The 21,326-nt window shown below is 42.3% G+C and overlaps 1 protein-coding gene across 14 annotated transcripts in view; it reads left to right on the forward strand.

Moving 5' to 3' along the window:
- The first annotated feature begins 1,049 nt into the window (after nucleotides 1-1,049).
- Nucleotides 1,050-21,326, forward strand: part of CTNND1 (catenin delta 1) — a 57,432-nt gene continuing 37,155 nt past the window's right edge. For 6 of the 14 annotated variants that reach the window (XM_017851339.1, XM_017851340.1, XM_017851341.1 and 3 more), the window contains exon 1: nucleotides 1,055-1,339. The gene's annotated coding sequence lies outside the window, so the exon portion shown is untranslated. Of the gene's footprint in view, nucleotides 1,362-21,326 lie in introns of all 14 variants that reach the window. The other 8 variants (XM_017851333.1, XM_017851335.1, XM_017851337.1 and 5 more) reach the window with 4 other exon arrangements.

A 21,326-nucleotide genomic window follows, 5' to 3' on the forward strand; every position in this document is an offset into this window, starting at 1 on the left:
AAACTTCATGAAGACTCATTTGGCAGCAGTCTATAGCATAAATTTTAGATTTATTAGTAAGAAAGTAGAAGGAAATCTTTTATTCATCATTGTCTTTGTTTTAGTAATCAGGGAATAATCATAAAATGCTAATCTTTGTCGAGCATGTAAAAAAAAAAAAAATCCAGCCTCTGTCCATCATGGTCTAAGTTTAAAATATGTCCTAACTCAGAAAATAATACCCCAATAATCCTTTAATTAGGTCAAATGTAAAAAGAGAATGTATGAACTAGATCATCTTAAGCTTGAAGTTCACAAAGAAATAAAATGTTCTTGACATGATGTTTACTTTCTTTACCTATGCTGTTATTCCCTCTAAATATATTGTTTGTTTATTGGATTTCATTTCCTCTTCCCAACAAACCCACATTATTTTGATTTGGGGACACATTGGGAAGACGGTGATTTTCTTTAACAGCCCAGTGGATTCTGCTTCCTTCTAATTCAGAGTATAGAGACTAAAAACTGTTAACAAGTCTAGAAATTAAAAAAAAAAAAAAAATTAGCTCTAATACAACTAATCCAAAACAGTGAAACTGGGTTTACCTCAGATATCCCCTACCATCCCGGTCAACATATAGTAGTCCTGTTTCTAGGATTTCTCTCTCCTTTCTTTCCCATCTTCCTTTAGGGAAATGCTTTGGGGTAGGAAGCAACAAACCAAACAGCAGCAGGCAAGTAAAATCAGTTCTTTTCTATTTCCCCACTGGGATAGTACGGAAGAGGGAGCAAGAACCCATCATCAAAGAGAACTGAGACTTAGGCGTGCCATTCTGAAAAGCCCTTGTTCCTTGTCTCCCTTGCCTCCCCCGCCCCCCTCAGCTCTGCAGTAATTCCTCAGAGATTGTACAGTCTCTCCACTTTAAATATAAATATATAAATATAAATATATATGTATAAACTTCCCCCCGTGTCTTTCTCTCCTCCTCTTTTTTTTAATTTTCTATAATAAAGTTTCCTATTGGATAAGGTCAGCTCCCTGATTTATGCCTGACTCCTATTGGAAGCTCACAGGGGCTGACATCACTTAGGAAAGCGAAGGGGGTAGGGCTGCCAGATCAGTTTGTCACCACCCAGGCTCCCTTGCCTTTGGCTGGGTGCAACTTCCATTTTAGGTGTTGGATCTGAGGGGGAAAAAAAAGAGAGAGGGAGAGAGAGAGAAAGAAGAGCAGGAAAGATCCTGAAAGGAGGAAGAGGTGGCGAAAAATCAACTGCCTTGCTGGATTTGTCTTTCTCAGCACCTTGGCGAAGCCTTGGGTTTCTTTCTTAAAGGACTGGTTTTTAGAACTCCACATTTGAGGTGTGTGGCTTTTAAAGAAAATGTATGTACTGACGGGAAAAGGAGGATAAGCAAGTCGAATTTTTGTCTTACGGTAACGGGAGGGAATTAAAAAACGGGAGAGAGTGTTATGCTGATGAGTAACTTTTAAGCAATTATTTTTCTTTCTACTTTCAACACTTTGGCGGGGTAGATTTTGGTATTTTATTATATTTAATAAGGTGAAATATACAAGACCTGGAAACAAACTTCTAGGTCTCTCTAATACAGGAAGCTGAGTAGATCCAGAGGGGTAAGAGCAGGTTTGAAAATTTACATTTTGGTGTGTTCTTTGATTTTATGTTTTTGTTTTGTTTTGTTTTTTTCTGGATTAAGCTAACATATTTCTGTTTTCAGAGCCCAAAAGTTGGTTTTTTGGCATGTTGCATGTGGGTTGGGAAAGGAATTTGTCCGTGTCGGAACCTAGTTATACAGATGGTTCTTCATATGTTTCAAACTTTTTTTTTCTTTATCATTGGATTTGTGGAAGTGGAAAGTTGCAGGGAGCTTTGCAGCGTAAATGGTATTGTTTTTCCCCCAGAGAGTTTGAACGTCCCGTATCGGTTTCAGCCCTGCTGTTCCTGGGTGGATCCCTCTTACTTTTCCAGGTGCGGTGGGTGGGAGCCTCATTCTCCTGCTAGATGTAGTCTCCCTGCTTTGGCTTATGAAAGAAAACATACGGAACAATGTTAATTGAATTGCCATCTCCTTCTTCCTTCCAAACTACCTTTGATAGCAAAGATTTGTGGAGGTGTTTGTTAAATCTGCAAATACGACAACGTTTGGTTTATGTGTTTAAAGGGATAAGGAAATTCTAATCATGCTTTTTATTTCACCTGAGTAAAGTGACTACACACCTGAAAATATTTTCAGCTTTCTGCACTCTGAAAGGGCCATGGCTGGAATAAAATTAGGTTTAGAAAAACCATTTATACAAAGTTTAGTGTTTAAAATACGTTTCAGAAAACACAAGGGAGATTTTTATTTTTAAACCAAACTGAAAGTTGTTTTTTGGAGTTTATCGTTTAGTTAATTTACCATGAAATCTTAAATCTCTTAGAGCTGAAGGCCTATGACTGTGCTTTCATATATTTAATCTTAAGATTTGTTTTGTTTTCACAAATACATTCTTGCAAAAGTACTGATTCTAGATAATTATATAGCCAACTCATCACTAGCTGAAAACTAGGGTATTCTCTTCTCTTTTGAAAATGCGAATCAGCCTGAAAATTATAGATACCGTCCTAATTGTAACAAGATGGGCTTTAGTGTGTAAGCTGCTCATTAGCTTTAAACTGGTATGTATCTTTAATAATCTGATTTCGTTCCACCCCCCACCCCTCCTGCCGCAAATTTTTTTTAAGACGAGACTTCCTTGAATTTCTTTTCTAGAATGAGGGTATTTCTTGAAAGATGATTTCATCCTTGTGAAGTTGTGGCTTCAGGAGGAAACAGAACTTTGTTCCTCCTTTGAATATAATCTAGGCAAAGGCTGCAGGAAATTTTTGATGTCTGGATCTCATAATTATAATAAGTACAGTTAAAAAGAAAGAAAAAAATACAACGTGTATAGTCTGTTTAGTATTTTACAAATTTTCTTTCAAATGTTCTCTCTGCCTTGACTCCAGCCTGGGGAGGTTTCTTGGATCTTTAGCGTGTTGGTCATGTTGCTTCCAGAGTCTGTTTCCCACTCAACCTTTAGGGGGAGGGATGAGGGAATCTGAAGGAGGAGTACAAAGGCAGTTTGAAAATAGGTTCTGGATGACTGAGTGGTGGTGATTTGGGTTTAGCTTTAAATAGTGGGCTTTGTGTAGCTGAAGTGAGCATCCTGGTTAACCTAGTGTCCAGGACTATTTCCACGAACTAAGGCGTTGTTTTGACTGGTGTGTAGTACAGAGCCTTTGGGGTGATAAGATGGAAGATTTGTCTTTTACCTCACCTCTACTGGTTCTTTCAGGAATTATAAGGGATGCAGATAAGTAAATCTTTTATTTTTAAAATTTTTTTGTTTTGCTCCTCGTCTTGGTTTTGGGGTAAAAAATGATGACAGGTAAGTATGAGCTGTTCAGATTTTTCTTTCCTTGTTTGCCTCCTATATACGGTTGGTTTCTTTGTTATGTGAGTAAGGTAGTGGTCTGTGTTCCAGATTGGGGGGCAGAGGGGGGGCGGTTCTCTTTTAGGTGGTTGGAGTTCTAGTACCTTTCTCAAGGTTCCAGCATGGAGAGAAGCTTCAACATGTTCTCTGAGCTAGGGTAAAATTGAGACTATTTGGAGATATTAACAAAAAGAAAAGCACTAAGTAATTACAATCCAGCCTTAGGTTTATGAAGTAGTTGCTCTTTAGGGATGGATGAGATAGGATGGATGCAAATAGATCACTATCAATTGGAATAACAAAATGATTAGCTTTGTATAATTTATCTCCTATTTTGGTACCCGTTAGTAACTGCCAAGGCCCTCATTCCCCTCTACCTCCCCACACCTTGTTTTTAGTGTATTCTAAGCATTTTGCGTAAGCTATTAATTTCCCACCACCATTTTTTTTGTTTTGTTTTGTTTTGTTTTTTAAGGAATTTGACCCTCAGAGAAGCTGAGGTTTGGTGAAAATCTCACTGCCTGTAAATGGTTGAGGCCAGGATTAACCCTGCTCTGACTGACTACAAAGTCCATGGACTTAACCACTAATATACTGCCATTCACCAGAGAGAATGGAAACAACAGCTCGAACTAAAATGAGCCCTTGTTAGAGGCAGGAGTGTTTCATCTTGGCACGGGGGCAGTACTCAAATTTCCAACCCCCTCCAACTCCCCACTACCCCTGTTGGGATAATGTATGTAAAAGATCTATTTTCCATAGAGCCCATGGGGAGCTGGATGTGCTAGAATGGATATTATTTTAATCTTTAGAACGAGAATCTTTCTATATCCATATGCCCACCATTGCTGTCCTAATTTCTTAAACTTCCTGGAATTGTGTCACACATTGTTCAATTATCAGTAAAATTTCTTCCAGAGAATTTTTAGGTATGTGGTTTGGAATGATAGGATATCATCAATTTGCAGAGATAGGCTTGTAGGAGGAGGTAGTTCAGATATTCTTGTCTTTCCCTCTAGACTATGAGCAGCTTGGGTGTAGGTACTTTCCTTATCTCTGTATCTTTTTAGCACCTGTCTTAGTGTCTGCTACATACTGAAGTGCTCAGTAAGCCTTGGTTAAATAAGGCATTTGATGAGAATCAGTGAGGGACTGATTTGTGGGGAAGGTTTGAAAGGAAGCAAAACAACATAGATTAATCAAATTGCAATGTACTTTTGCAACTTTTACTGTAGTCTGTAGTTTCAACCTTTTATGCCTCTCCTCCCTTAATTTTTTTTTTTTTTTTTTTTTTTTTTGAGACAGGGTCTTGTTCTGTCACCCAGGCTGGAGTGCAGTGGTGAAATCATGGCTCACTGCAGCCTCAAACTCCTGGGCTCAAATGGTGCTCCTATCTCAGTCTTCTGAGTAGCTAGGACTATGGGTGCACACCACTATGCCTGGCTAATTTTTGTATATTTTTGTGGAGATGGGGTCTCTCTATGTAGTCTAGGCTGGTCTCAAACACCTGGGCTCAAGCCATCCTCCTACCTCGGCCTCCCAAAGTGCTGTGATTATAGGTGTGCCCTACCACACCTGGCCCTCCCTTATATTTTTAAGCAAAGTTACTGGAGATAATGGAGGATTTTAAATTTTAGCATTTCTTTAATCCTGTTCCTTTCTTGGCAAGTGGTACAAAGAATAGTATAAAAAGTAAGGATCTGGCCTGGTGCAGTGGCTCACGCTTGTGATCCCAGCATTTTGAGAGGTCCAGGTAGGTGGATCACTGGGCAACATGGTGAAGCCTCCTCTTTACAAAAAATACAAAAATTAGCTGGGTGTGGTGGAGTGTGCCTGTAGTCCCAGCTACTGGGGAGGCTGAGGTGGGAGGACAGCTTGAGCCTGGGAGGTGGAGGTTGCAGCAAGCTGAGCTCGTGCCACTGCCCTCCAGACTTAGGGGGACTTGCAGAGCCAGATCCTATCTCAAAAAAAATAAAGTATCCTAGTCAGTTCATTTCATAATGAACTTCAACAACTGAAAACCTTAAATGTAGCTATTTCTTAGGGGAGAATATATTAAGACATCAGCAGAAGAGTTTGCTTTCAGCCCTGTTTGGAGGTGAATGGTTTCTATGCTTGTTAATAAAAACATTAAGAGCTTGGGATGATAGTTTTGAACATCAGTGTTTCAAAGAAAGTATGTTTGAATATCAGTGTATTCTTTAAATCACTGCTTTAGCCACAAAACTTTAAATTTTGTTCATGTGTTGGGAAGCTTATGAGTTTAAGAACCGAAATTAGTTTTCTTGGGTTATTTAAAAGGTATTAACAAGGAACTTGCCTAAAGGAGTGAACTGTAGGTATTAAGGATGTGAATAACTACAAATATTCTTTCACGTTCTCTTCCCTCAAAGAAGGGTTAAATGCCACACAAAGCTGAAGTGGGAATTGCTCTGCCTAAACTATGCAGCTGCCTCCAAGGTTTCCAATAGAGCATTGATATAGCCTGGCAGGGGGATTGTAAGAAGGCAAGAACAACTGTTCTGGTTAGAACTAATGAGGGGGAAATTAGGGTATGGATTGACTTGTATTTAATTGTTTAATGTATTTTTTGGAAGTAATTTTTTCCCTAATTCTACTTGGAATTGCATGTTATTATTAAATATTAAGTACTGAGAATGGGGCCTGAATTTACCATTTTATTCAGGGATAGTGTTCCCTGTTTTTAGGGCCACTTCCTTACCAGGGAGCCCTTCAGTTTGATTGGTGTGGTGTGGTTAATTTAGATCAGGCATATAGTGGGGGAATTATAAAGAGCCGAATAATTTTCTTATTCTTTTTTTTTTTTTTTGAGATGGAGTCTTGCTTTGTTGCCCAGGGTGGAGTGCAGTGGCATGATCTCGGCTGACTGCAACCTCTACCTCCTGGATTCAAATGATTCTCTTGCCTCAGCCTCCCAAGTAGCTGGGACTACAGGCACACGCCACCACGCCCTGCTAATTTTTTGTATTTTTAGTAGAGATGGGTTTCATCGTAATTGCCAGGTTGGTCTTGAACTCTTGATCTCATGATCTGCCCACCTTGGCCTCCCAGAGTGCTGGGATTAGAGTCATGAGCCACTGCGCCCGGCCATAATTTTATCTTAAAGCCTTCCTTGCTGGTCAACAGTAGGTAATTTGGTTATGACTTTCACAAAACATGTCCCATGATGTTTGATGTGATGTGATGTGTTGACAAAAGCACTTTTCAACTTTTTATTTCAAACTTGCGGAAAGTTGCTCACAGTAACTCCGGTATACCCTTCATTTGCCTAGGTATCATTTGTTAACATGTTGCCACAAATGTTTATTCTATATTTTTTTTGGTCAATATGCTAACCAAAAAGGGAGTTTCCAATCTGAGACTTCCACAATATGGTGAGGCAAGGGAGCATAACATAATGATTAAGAGCATGGATGGGGAGCCAGACTGCCACGGAGGTACCATGTAACTTAATTGCTTAATCTCTCTCTGCCTTGGCCTCCTTGTCTGTAAAATGGGGATAATATCAACCATCTTACAGGATTGTTGTGACACTAAAGTTGTTTAATATATGTAAAACTTATAGAGTAATGCACAGCTCATAGTAATATCTTGTGTTTGCTATTAGAATGGATGCTTTAAAGAATTCAAATTTCGGCCGGGCGCGGTGGCTCAAGCCTGTAATCCCAGCACTTTGGGAGGCCGAGACGGGCGGATCACGAGGTCAGGAGATCGAGACCATCCTGGCTAACATGGTGAAACCCTGTCTCTACTAAAAAATACAAAAAACTAGCCGGGCGAGGTGGTGGCGCCTGTAGTCCCAGCTACTCGGGAGGCTGAGGCAGGAGAATGGCGGGAACCCGGGAGGCGGAGTTTGCAGTGAGCTGAGATCCGGCCACTGCACTCCAGCCTGGGTGACAGAGCAAGACTCCTTGTCCGTCTCAAAAAAAAAAAAAAACATTCAAAATTCATTTGTCTGTTGAACTAATGCCCTTGAAAGATTTTTTTTTAATTTTTTTTTTTTTTTTGAGACGGAGTCTCGCTCTGTCTCCCAGGCTGGAGTGCAGTGGTGTGATCTTTGCTTGCTGCAACCTCCGCCTCCCGGGTTCAAGCGATTCTCCTGCGTCAGCTTCCCGAGTAGCTGGGACTACAGGTGCCTGCCACCACCCCTGGCTGATTTTTGTATTTTTAGTCGGCGGGGGGGGGGGGGTTTCACCATATTGGCCAGGCTGGTCTTGAACTCCTGACCTCAAATGATCACCCACCTCGGACTCCCAAAGTGCTGGGATTACAGGTGTGAGCCACCATGCCCGGCCAAAGGTCTCTTAAAACCTGAGAATCTGTGGTAGATGTAGGTGCTTGCATTACAGAATATATGGGCTTCCTGAGTAAAAGCTAACTTTGAAATTTTTTAAATGGGAAAAAATTATTTTTAGTAGTAGGTAATATTGGAGAGTTGTGTGGGTGAAGTTCAACAGTAGTATGAGAATGGATAACTTTAGTAAAGTGAAGTGTTAGTGGGAAGAGGATAAACAGAATAATTTGTGGACATCATTCTGTGTTTGCAACACTTATTTGTGGACATTTGTAAAACTGTGACATGAGTTCATAAATGCTTCCTGTGAGAAGTGTGCTTCTAAGAAAGGGGTCAGCTTTTATATGTGAAAAAGGCAAGCTGTAGTCTGTGGGAAATACATGTGTGTTAGATGCAACCTTGCCTAGAAACTTGCAGGTTTATTCCAGCCTAGGAATTTTCCTTCTTTTTTCCTCCCTTTTCTTCATACTAAAGAACCCATGAAAGTAGTGTTCTAAATAATACTTGGCCAATTTCTTTGAAGACTTTTTCTTTATTTTACATTTTATTTTAAAAATGAGACAGAGGCCGGGCATCGTGGCTCACACCTGTAATCCCAGCACTTTGGGAAGCTGAGGCAGGCGGATCACTTGAGGTCAGGGGTTGGAGACCAGCCTGGCCAACATGATGAAACCCCGTCTGTACTAAAGATACAAAAAAAAAAAAAAAGTTAGCTGGACACGGTGGCACATGCCTGTAACCCCAGCTACTCGGAAGGCTGAGGCAGGAGAATCGCTTGAATCCGGGAGGTGGAGGTTGCAGTGAGCTGATATCATGTCATTGCACCCCAGCCTGGGTGACAGGGTGAGACTCTGTCTCAAAAAAAAAAAAAAAGAGTCTTGGTATGTTGTCCTGTCTCCAACTCCTGGACTTAAGTGATCCTCCTACTTCAGCCCCTGGAGTAGCTAGGACTACAGGCACACACCACCTTGCCTGGCTATTTAAGCTAATTTCTGTTGGCACCCCATAGCCTCCCACACTCAGTTCCCCACATTTATTTTACCTACAATTTCTTCTACCAATTCTCCTGTATTTTCTCCTTTTCTTTTGCTTTCCTATTCTCTGTGGTGTCTTCCTTTGTCTCTCTTTGCCTCCTCTTGCCTCCCTTATCTTTTTTTTTTCTTTTAGGTTGGGTTTCCTTTTTTTCCCCTTAGGTTTTCCCTTAGGTCTTCATGGGCATTGCTTTGCCTCACTCACAGTTAATATAAAGAAGTATTTCTGGCTGGGCGCGGTAGCTCAGCCCTGTAATCCCAGCACTTTGGGAGGCTGAGGCAGTTGGATCATGAGGTCAGGAGATCGAGACCATCCTGGCTAACACAGTGAAACCCCGTCTCTACTAAAGAATACAAAAAATTAGCCGGGTGTAGTAGCGAGCGCCTATAGTCCCAGCTACTCGGGAGGCTGAGGCAGGAGAATGGCGTGAACCCGGGAGGCGGAGCTTGCAGTGAGCGGAGATTGTGCCACTGCACTCCAGCCTGGGCGACACAGCAAGACTCTGTCTCAAAAAAAAAAAAAAGAAGTATTTCTGATTTTTACTCTAGAATAAACTGTACCCGTGTGCTAAAGGTACAACTGTTAGGATACCACTTCATTTCAGTTAGATCTAGTTTAGGAATCAGTTGTAATCCAAGAAGACTGGTCTCTTCTAGTGATTCAGATTGGTTTTATCTTTGATTTTTAGATTTCATCCACATTTCTTGATTAATTACTCATTTTGGTTTAGTTGACAGTTGAGCAAAAAAAATTTACTTTCTCCAGAGTAAATTATCTGTTTTTTATTTGTGCTTTCTATGTTGTTCTATATTGTAGTGCAGTAGCACATTAGGAGGTATCTTTATGGAGTGAAAAGATTTTTGTTACATGGTCGGGCACAGTGGCTTACACCTGTAATCCTAGCACTTTGGGAGGCCAAGGCAGGCGGGTCATGAGGTCAAGAGATCGCGACCATCCTGGCCAACATGGTGAAACCCTGTCTCTACTAAAATTTCAAAAATTAGCTGGGTGTGGTGGCGCGTGCCTGTAGTCCCTGCTCCTTGGGAGGCTGAGGCAGGAGAATCACTTGAAGCTGGGAGGCAGAGGCTGCAATGAGCCAAAATCGCGCCACCGCACTCCAGCCTGGTGAGAGAGTGAGACTCCGTCTCAAAAAAAAAAAAAAAAAAAGAGAGAAAAGATTTTTGTTCTAGGAAGCTCATATTTTAAGAAACTAAAATGTATTCTCATGGTTGAGGACATAAGACGTTGTTATAGAAACTAGGTCAACTTCTCAATACCTTTATCAAAGCACCTGCAGTTCCCATTTCATTGCAAGTGAAGTAAATCTCATTGAAATAAAGTAGCTGGTGTATATTCAGTACACTTTTAAAATAGCCTATTTTAAAAGAGAAATTGGTGCCAATCTGATTTCTTTCCTGCTTTGTTGGAATGGGGGAAGTTCTGTAACCTCTTTGCTGTTCTGCTCTCCATTGACTACTTTGTTAACTGGAGCACAGTTGGCCTCTTGGATGTCTACCCTGCTGAAGGTCAGCCAAATAGGCAGGTAAGGCCACCTAAGCCTCTTCGTAGGCCTAAGATCACAGTTGGAAAAAAAAAAAAAGTATAGAAAAAGAAAACAAAGTTGGTTTATTTTTTCTAAAATTTAACTTTTTGTATTCATTGAAGAAGGAAGCAAAAACATCTCCATTCAAAAGAAATTTGAGAGTCTGTTGTATGCCATACACTGAAGTACAACAACAAACAAAATAGACCTACTGTTCTCAAAGAGCTTACATTCTAGTTGTGAGAGACAAATAATAAGCAAGTAAATATGTAGTATGTCAGATTGTGATAATATTATTGAGAAAAAAGTAAAGTAGAATGAGTAGTGTGGAGGATAAGAAGTTCCAGGGTGGGAGTGAGGTTATTTTATATAGAGTGGTCAGGGAGGGTCTCATGTGTAAGGTATGTTTGACAGAGACCAAGAGAAATGAAGGATGGAGTCATGTAGGTATGAGGAGTAGGAAGTGCAAAGGCCCTGAGGCTGGTTATTGCCAGTGAAAAAAAGAAATTGAGAGGAGGGAAGGAGAAGTAAGAGACCTGTCCAGAGAGGTCCACTGGGAATGTATTTTGGGGGAAGGGGAATAATGTAGGGTCTTGTTGTGTATTATATTGTACCAAAAAAAAATTATCTCCACTTCAAACCCCAGAGGCAATGGCTGTTACCGAATTTTTGTGTCTTTCTTGTAACTGGAGGTAGCACCTGACCCAACCTCCATATTTCTCCCATTGTGGAATCTCCATGAAAATATAGTTAGCAGATAATTTGCATAGTAGCTGATTTTGCATAGGTTAATTACCCTTCTCTTAGAGAATGATAATAATAAGGCAGCTACTTAGAATAAGCTTATTTGTTTTTGGGAAGTGAGATCAAAATTTTTTCGTTTTTTTTTTTTTGATACAAGGTCTGTCTCTGCGGTGTCACAATCTCAGCTCAGTGCAGCCTCTGCCTCCCACGCTCAAGCCATCCTCCCACCTCAGCCTCCTGAGTAGCTGGGACTGTAGGCATGCACTACTACACCCAGCTAATTGGTTTTTTTTTTTTTTTTTCTTGTAGAGACGGGGTTTTGCCATGTTGCCCAGGCTAGTCTCAAACTTCTGAGCTCAAGCTCAGATCTGCCTGCCTCAGCCTCCCAAAGTGCTGGGATTACAGGTGTGAGCCACTGTGCCCAGCCCCTAAATTTTTCCTTCCCAGAGAAATGCTGTATATTTCTCCATCTTCTTGTCTACCTAGTCGTTTTCTATGAGCAGGAGTGACAGCCTAGACCTGTACAGTTTCCTTTTGAGCACAACATTTATTGGTTTGGTTTATGTGCTTTTGACTAAATAGGCTTGCCCCACTTATCTGCTGCTGCTCCTTTTGCTCATTTGACCAAAAAGCTCCTGCTTCCCCACGCCTTCATTGTTGAGAATTCATGGTTTTGAGGACCCCTTTATAGGTCACCATATCCATATTTCTGTCTTGCACATCAGGAGAGATGATTATCCCTGATGACTAACTGATGTCTCCACTTTCCCTTTCCATATGTTTGTTTAGGCATTAGAGGTTATTAAAGCACATCCTGAGCCACTTTACCTAGTTGACTTTGATGGAGTTGAGGAAGAAGCACCAACTATTTAGTGATTTGATGTTCTATGGCAACCCCATATAGGAAAGTAAAAGGATATCTGATTGAGTACCTATGTTTTGAATCACCCACTGTTACTTTCCCTCTTAAGAATTCTGGTTTAGCTGGTCTGCCCCTCAGTGAGAGTCTCTGTCTCCTTCTCTTTCTTTGTCTCTCTCTGTCTCCTCTGTCTCTCTCCCTCTCCCTGTCCCTCTTACTTTCTCTTTGTCTCTCTCTCTCTCCCCCACTCCTCTTCTCCTCTCTCTTTGGAGTTTTTTTTTTTTTTTGAGACGGAGTCTCGCTCTGCCGTCCAGGCTGGAGTGCAGTGGCCGGATCTCAGCTCACTGCAAGCTCCGCCTCCCGGGTTTACGCCATTCTCCTGCCTCAGCCTCCCGAGTAGCTGGGACTACAGGCGCCCGCCACGGCGCCCGGCTAGTTTTTTGTATTTTTTTAGTAGAGACGGGGTTTCACCGTGTTAGCCAGGATGGTCTCGATCTCCTGACCTCGTGATCCGCCCGTCTCGGCCTCCCAAAGTGCTGGGATTACAGGCTTGAGCCACCGCGTCTGGCTTAAATGTACCTTTATTGTTTGACTTTGGGATCTGGGAGAGAGTATGTCTTTTAATGCCATTCTTGTTTCTTGAGTCTTCAGTGACACATGTTGACAGTGACACATGTTCTTGAGTCTTCAGTGACACTGTAGGAATGTTTCACTTTTTAGTTCTTTTAAAGACCTTTTGTTACTCGCTTGCTCTTACTCAAACCAGAAGTTAAAGTGGCTTGCGTAAGTGTCAGAGGTAACCGCTTGAATCCGGAGTTTCTGGTTCTGTCTCTTGTCAGGTGGTTTAGAATTATCTAGGATCTTTAATGGTAGATTTAAGACTCTGGAGTTCTTTTGGGATAGAATGTGGAACCAGCCTTTGAAAATTTGGCATAGCTCTCTGTTCCCTGAAGGCCATCTAAGATGTTTTCAACTTAATTGGGTTCTCCAATCTGCAGTGTACAGAGGGCTATCCTACAATGTAGCAACTCAGGATTCCAGAGAAGATGGTGCTGTCAAGTTAGACAGTTCTTCCTTCTAGGTTCTGAGTCTGCAGTACAGGAGTTAGGACTGTGCCATTGCAGCCATCCTTATATTTAGATTCATGCTTTCAAAGAGCCTCTAATCTAGACTGAATAATGATCTGAGCTGTGTGGTGAGCAGTAAAACTGGCCCAAATAATGTATTTGGCCCAAATAAGGTATTTGGTAAAATAACCAGTGCCCTTTTAGCAAGAAGGTCAGTGGGTTGTTAGGGATAGGCCACTATAGTGGTTCACAACAGGCGTAAAGAGTCTATGAGGGGTTTTTAAATATTTATTTATTTATTTATTTTTTAGATGGAGTCTTACTCTGTTGCTCAGGCTGGAGTGCAGTGGCACGATCTCGGCTCACTGCAACCTCTGCCTCCCAGGTTCAAGTGATTCTCGTGCCTCAGCCTCCTGAGTAGCTGGGATTACAGGCGTGTGCCACTATACCTGTCTAATTTTTGTATTTTTAGTAGAGGTGGGGTTTTGCCATGTTGGCCAGGCTGGTCTCGAACTCCTGACCTCAGGTGATCTGCCTGCCTCAGCCTCCCAAAGTGCTGGGATTACAGGTGTGAGCCACCGCGCCCAGCCTATGAGGGTTTTTTTTTTTTTTTTTTTTTTTTTAAACATGAATTCCCAGACTTCCCTGTAGAAACTGACGTAGAAGGGGGATTTAATTTTTTCAAAAAACTCCTAGGTGATTCTGATCATTCACGATTCAGGATCACAAAACCTGAATGTTTGAATTAAGCTACATGTATATGTTATTTCTCAGGTGGATGGTTATTTAGTTAGGGTGAGAAGTAGAGCCAGACATGGTGGCCTGTGCCTTTGGTCCCAGCTACTTAGGAAGCTGAAGAGGGAGGATCACTTGAGTCCAGGAGTTTGACACCAGCTTAGGCAATATAGGGAGACCCCGTCTCAAAAAAAAAAAGAAAAGAGAAGTATAGAACATGGTTTATTGTAGTAGACATGNCCCAGACTTCCCTGTAGAAACTGACGTAGAAGGGGATTTAATTTTTTCAAAAAACTCCTAGGTGATTCTGATCATTCACGATTCAGGATCACAAAACCTGAATGTTTGAATTAAGCTACATGTATATGTTATTTCTCAGGTGGATGGTTATTTAGTTAGGGTGAGAAGTAGAGCCAGACATGGTGGCCTGTGCCTTTGGTCCCAGCTACTTAGGAAGCTGAAGAGGGAGGATCACTTGAGTCCAGGAGTTTGACACCAGCTTAGGCAATATAGGGAGACCCCGTCTCAAAAAAAAAAAGAAAAGAGAAGTATAGAACATGGTTTATTGTAGTAGACATGACGAGAAAGTCGTTAATTTGAAGTGAAGTGATTTACCTCTGTGTCCTGTATTGTTTTGGAATTAAAGATGTTACCTCTTGATTTGGGGGTTATGCTAACACTTAGCATGGTATGGAGGACTGGCCTGTTGGGAGGAAGAGAAATCTTTAGACTGTATCTGTGGTTTTACATTGTGGAACAAATTCAGGAGAGGATGTTAGCATTGAAACTTAGCTGGACAATTTGTTTAAAACTGGACAGGAAGGGCCAATGTTACTTCCTGTCTGAAAAGGAAGTGCTGGCTTCCTTCCCTTCCTCCTTGGTTAACTCTGGCCAACTTGGAATATGGGTGGGGGAGGGGCTGGTCATGTTAGTAATCGTGTTACCACTAATGTTTGTGTATAGCCGCTTAAGGTTTACTCTTTTCCTCACTTGAAACACATAGATGGGTGCTGGATGTACCCCTGTCTCCTTGTTCTTATATGGGAGCCCTATACTAGGTTTGGATTTAGTCTGGGAAGCCTAATCTCTCCGGTAGTACTTTTACATTCAACCTTATATACACCTGCCTTGTATTTTCTGACATTTGAAAATAGACCAAGGATTTGGAGGGAAGAAACTGAAACTCATTTGACACGGAGCAGGGTAAGTTGTGGAAAGGAGAACATAATTGGGCAGAGGGGAGTGGATGACAGAGGTTTCTTATTTTTGAATTGAGCCAAGAAAGCATTCCTTTAAGTGGGGCCAGTTGGCACTCCTACTGCTATTTTAGTCCAGGCTTCTCCTTCCTACTGACCAGTCAATTGTATTAAGTGTTTGATGTGAGTTTGAACTGAGGTCTCAGGAGGGGAGGGAGCGAGCGAGGGAGGGTGGTGGTGGAAACAGCTGGTGCCTTCATCGAGCTATCTCAATTACTCTTCTTTTCAGAGTGTTTGGGGGTGGGGGTTGGTGGCACAGGAATTGGATGCGTGTTAGCAGAGTCTCAGCAACTCTTATGTAGTGGGTTTGAATTCTCAGGCACTCTTAATGCTATGTGGGATGTTGGCTAGTTGGAATGTAGCTAAACCTTTCCCAGTCACATTCTTTCTTCTGCCTCCCCTCCCTGTAATTCTTTCAGTGTTGGGCCTGCTTTGGAGAGAGAGGGGTGTGGGAAGTTAGACAACAAAACAGATTCATCCTTCCTACCCGTTGAGTATTCAGCTTACGTCTTGGGCCCTCCAGAGGCTTTCTTCATATCCATTCATTATTCCTTTAGTTGGGGTTTCTAAATATGTCTGCAAAGAGCCTAAATACAATTAGAACTGGGACCTGTGGTGAAGTTAAGTTGAACTGTAATTGGTTGGCTATACTTGTCTTCTTCCCTCTCTCACACCCCAGGATTACTATATTTCTGAGTCAGCACTCCTTTTCTGTCTCACCTGCTCAATTTGATGCAGAGAACTTGCCAAGCATCCTTTTGGATTAGCAGCATTGATGTGGGTGTGTTCAGTTCTCTGCCTGGGTGTGTCTTTTACAACTTTTTTTTTTTAGTATCTCAGAAAACTCTCCCCTACTAAAAGCTACTATTTTTATCTGCTTTAGTATATCTACTTCACACTGTGGTACTTAATTAACTCTAATTATTTGGCCTGGGCTATGCATGAGGAAGAACTGGGTAAGAATACTAACTGTCATAACTAATTGTTCAGTATTCTTGAGAGATAAAGGGAGTTAGTCTGATTCCATGCCAAGTAAGAGATTGTTAACTTTTTTTTGTGTATGCTTCAGTGATAGAGTTTGCAATGGCTAGGCTCTGCTGCTGAAGTTCCATAGTGTTGCTAAATATTCTTTTCTTTTTTTTTTTTTTTTTTTTGAGACGGAGTCTTGCTCTGCCGCCCAGGCTGGAGTGCAGTGGCCGGCTCTCAGCTCACTGCAAGCTCCGCCTCCCGGGTTTACGCCATTCTCCTGTCTCAGCCTCCCGAGTAGCTGGGACTACAGGTGCCCGCCTCGTCGCCCGGCTAGTTTTTTGTATTTTTTAGTAGAGACGGGGTTTCACCGTATTAGCCAGGATGGTCTCGATCTCCTGACCTCATGATCCGCCCGTCTCGGCCTCCCAAAGTGCTGGGATTACAGGCTTGAGCCACCGCGCCCGGCCTAAATATTCTTTTCTATCCCACCCTAGAATGGCTATTGTGTATATTACTGCCCTACCCTTGCCACCTGGTCATACCAGATCCAGATAAGGACTAAATCCTTCTTTTTTTTTTTTTTTTTTTTAGTCACCCAGGCTGGAGTGTAGTGGCATGATCTCAGCTCACTGCAACCTCTGCCTCCTAGGCTCAAGTGATTCCCCTGCCTTAGCCACCTGGAGTAGCTGGGATTACAGGTGTACACCACCATGCCCAGCTAATTTTTTTATTTTTAGTAGAGATAGGGTTTCACTATGTTGGCCAGCCTGGTCTTGAACTCCTGACCTCCAGTGGTTTGCCTGCCTCAGCCTCCCAAAGTGCTGGGATTACAACAGGCTTGAGCCACCGTGCCTGGCCAAGGACTAAATCCTTCTATGTTGTCTGTTTTAGACTTAGTTCTTTTGTATCATGTGCTGCTTTAGACGAGGGTTCGGCTCATACTACTTCTAGCAGATCTTAAGAAGATGAAAGAAATATAAGAAAAATAAAGGGAGAAGAAAAGATGAGAAGTGATAGCATACTACTAGTTAGTTTCTGGTATGCCCCTCTGGTTGGAGGACTCTGCTGAGCATCATGCTATTTTTATGCAAAGGGAATTGAGCCCTTTGGGCAGAGGGTGTTGCTTCTTTGGATTTCAAGAATCTCTAGCTTATGCAGCTTAACCTCTGTCTGCAGTTTTGCTTCTGTGACTTAGGGCTAATTTCCAATGGGTTGTACAAGATAATAGAAAAGTCTATCATTTATCTCATTCTTGGAGTTAGTGGAGGACCCTTATTAGGAGAGGAGGCTTTCTTTTCTGACTAGGCTCCAGATTTGCAGCTCCTGACCCACTTCAGGAGGTTGTGAGCAGGAAAAGCTGATGTTGCTGTCTTGACCTCTTTGCTGCCAGGATTTGGCTTCTGTGTGATTCCCAGTGGTTGTCCTCTCATTCTCTAGGGAAATGGGAACTTTGCTCCCAGCACCTGATTAAACTGCCTCTTTGTAGGGTGGAGTCTGCTGCCTTTGTTTGTTCTCTGTGGAGCCTGTCTTAGTAATCAACTCTATGCTTGTAGGGAAAAAGTTTGAAAGGCTGAAAACAGAGGTGGATGATAGGGAAGGTGAAGTTCCTGAAGTAGTTCTCCAAATAGGAATATTCCATTCACCTAGGCTGGTAATCACATTGCCATAATGGGATGTGTCACATGTAGCTGAGCAGAATTAACAGCAGCAGTAGCTTTAAAATCCCTAATGCAGTGCCTCCAAAGTGAAGAAACTTGCCAAGTAGGAATTTTAAAAATTTCCCTCACCCCCTCCAAACTCTTAGATCCACACACAGTATCTTTCTGCTGATTCTTGAAGGCCTGAGCTTTGTCCTACGTAGTGTTGGCTTGGGGCAGAGAGGAGGGTTGTTTTCCCTGAACATGATAAGGGGCTGAGCAGGGCAAAGTGGGGGCTCTGGCCTGTGATTGGTAGACAGGATGCCCTGGAATGCGGTTGGCCTGAAGCCCAGAATCCAGCACTTTGTATTTGTTTGTTTCTGGGAGACTGTGGTCTGGTGCTACTGTGACAGGAAGTGAGAAAGCTGGGAGTGGGGGAACAGAGAGGGTCGATGTCTTTGTGGTTCTCCTGTGAAATCTCTTTGTCCCTGGAGAGCAGCTCTGCTGCAGAGCTCTGCCGAGAAGAGAGCAGCCTTTGTATGTCTAATGGGTCTCTGAGCATCTAGCTACTCCGAGGGATTAGGGAGTGTGAATTCTGACTGTGGCCTTTTGCGTTTTAGCACTTGAGTTATATAAATGGCCTCGATCTCTTAGCACTGGGAAGCTTACTGAGTTTTGTGTGTGCTACTATTTTTTGTGGATCTCTAGGATTTAATTAAGAAAGGAATTCTAGAAGGAAATAGACGTTAAGGAATGTTCATTTGCTGTGTATATTGCAGGTACCTTGTTGGGTTTAAAAGCGACAGAAATGTAAAGGACCTCAGGGGCTGCTGAGGTCCTTTACATTTTAGGTCTCATCCTTCCAGTTGGCACCCTACTACATACAGATCAGAGAAACCTACCTACTTTAGTATTAAGAGTTACTAGCAATTCCCTAATGTTTGAACATGACTAGACAGTGGTTGGTAGTTTCCTGGGATTTTTCTTCCCTATGTCTAGACTGAAATAGCACCTGCAATACTCTCTCTCTTCCTTTCCTCTTTTCTCCCTTGTTTTGTGTTTTCCCTGCCTTCCATTCCAGCTGTGAAACAGGCATCTTTTCTCACTTTGTAGATTGGGTGGCTGAGTCCTTAACTTTGAGCCAAGCTGGCTGGTTCCTGAGCACACACACAAACCCGCCTTTGATTGTCCAGGAGGACAGCTGCCCTAGAGGCAGATTGCTAACATACCACTAGAACAATCCTTCTTCTCTGTTCTTATGCTGGCTAGCACAATCTTTACTGCCTCTAGTTCCTTCTGTTTCCCACCCCAGCTCTGATCTTTGCTTTTGGCTTAGTGAGATGTCACACTAAAAATGAGAGTAGGGATATTTGTGATTGGATTTTTTTTTCTTGTGGTAGGGTTGAGGGGGGTGATCAGAGAATGTGACATGTAGCCAGCTTTCTAGAGCAGGCTTGCCAGTGGTAAGGTAGGTGATTTTTACAGAGTAGTGCCTCTTTTGTTCTTAGCACCTTTCTTCCCGAGTACTAGGTCCTTATAAAAGGGGAGACAAATCTGAGGTAGACTGCAAGCTACTCTTCCCAAATTGAGTAAGGTTTTGTTCTTTAAAGTGAAGGTAAGACCCAAAAGTCTAGCTGGCTCCATTCCACCTTCTCTTGCCTCCTTCCCCTCTCCGTAAAAAAAATGTTAACTTTGGGTTTACTTCTCAATTGGAACTAGAATGTCATTTTTTTTTTTTTTTAATTTTTTGGAGACAGGGTCTTACTCTGTCATCCAGGCTGGAGTACAGTGGCACAATCTCGGCTGACTACAGCCTGGAACCCCCAGGCTCAAGTGATTCTCCCACCTCAGCCTCCCGAGCAACTGGAACTACAGGCACGTGCCACTACACCTGGCTAATTTTTTTGTAGAGATGGTGTCTTGCCATTTTGCCCAGGCTGGTCTCGAACTGCTGAGCTCAAGCTGTCTGCCCGCCTCAGCCTCCCAAAGTGCTGGGATTATAGGCTTGAGCCACCTCGCCTGGCCCTAAGAATGACTTTTAACCACAGGAAGCATAGAAAATTCATACTCTTTCCACTTTATCAAGAAGGAACATGGACTTGGAATAAAATAGGAGTTTCCACTACTTACTACTAGTTGATGAGCTTGGGCAAGATACTAAATACTTGTGATATATAGGCAGTATGCTTATTTATAAAAAGAGGCCATTACCTCAGCAGGTGTTGAAAGGATTATATGATAACTTCAAGGGGAAGAGCAATAATACACAACTTTTCTTCCCCTTCAAAGTAGGATTTTCTTCTTTCAGATAAGGAGAAACATTTCCTCCTGCTATCTGTCCTAAAGCTGAGAAAGGACCTTAACACTTCTGATTGATTTATTTATAGATTGACATGTTCTGTCTCCCTGTTGCTTGTCTCAAAAAGAAGACATACTCTAAACTTGATGAAAAGAGTGCCTTATTGGTCTTTTCAGGATTTTGAGAAATTGGGACTGTGTAAATATGGCTCAATTACATGCTTCCACCTTTTCCAAGTTATTTTCAAATGATGGGCAAAGAGGTGGGGAAATGCCATAGATTGAAAGTCAGGAAGTTTGGTGAGAAGCTGCTATTTTCTTTCTTTCCTTCTTTCCTTCTTTCCTTCTTTCCTTCTTTCCTTCTTTCCTTCTTTCCTTCTTTCTTTCTTTCTTTCTTTCTTTCTTTCTTTCTTTCTTTCTTTCTTTCTTTTTCTTTCTTTCTCTCTCTCTTTCTCTCTCTTTCTTTCTCTTTCTCTTTTTCTCTTTCTCTCTCTCTTTCTCTCTTTCTTCCTTTCTTCCTTTCCTTTCTTTCTTTCCTTTCTTCCTTTTCTTTCTTTCTTTCTTTCCTCTCTTTCTTTCTTTCTTAGACGGAGTTTTCGCTCTTGTTGCCCAGGCTGGAGTGCAATGGCGGGATCTCGTCTCACTGCAACCTCCACCTCCTGGGTTCAAGCGATTCTCCTGCCTCAGCCTCCCGGGTAGCTAGGATTACAGGCACCCGCCACCACGCCAGGCTAATTTTTGTATTTTCAGTAGAGACAGGGTTTCACCATGTTGACCAGGCTAGTCACAAACTCCTGACCTGGTGATCCGCCCGCCTCAGCCTCCCGAAGTGCTGGGATTACAGGCCTGAGCCACCGCGCCCGGCTGAGAAGCTGCTCTTTAAGAAAGGAATGTGAGCTCAAACACTTGGGTGACCCCTAGTAAATTCTAAGGTTAAGCTTTTCCACGAATACTTTTTTTTCCCCTAGCCTAGGGTATGGAAGGGTATAAGGTGTCTTAGTTAATTTTAGGATTTCTCTTTTATGACATGAGACCTAAACAATACCTTTGCATTTCAATTAGGTTTTTTCTTATTTTTCATAGTGTACCTGATCTTTCTCCTCTTGTAGGAAGGAGAAAGGCATTTGGCTTCTCCCCTTCCTTTAGTCTAACACCTCGCTCTGTTTTTTTTGCCCCTCCCTCTTATCTTTGTTTCCTTATCGGCCTCTCCCTAAAGCCCTGCTTTCTCCTTTTAAGGCTAGGTGAGGTGCCTTTGGCAAGGTTGCACAGGGATCCAGGTAAGTAACTCAGTCTCTTCTCAGGATAAGAGAAAACTCAATGTTAACTGTCCCAGTGGAGGGCCTTGGAGAGGCATGTGGATAATGGGGGAGGAGAAGGAGGCGGCCTGGCCTGAGAGATCAGGACTTGTTAGACCAGTCC

The sequence above is a fragment of the Rhinopithecus bieti genome, unplaced genomic scaffold, assembly GCF_001698545.2.
Source record: "Rhinopithecus bieti isolate Rb0 unplaced genomic scaffold, ASM169854v2 scaffold_33444, whole genome shotgun sequence".
NCBI classification, from domain to species: domain Eukaryota; kingdom Metazoa; phylum Chordata; class Mammalia; order Primates; family Cercopithecidae; genus Rhinopithecus; species Rhinopithecus bieti.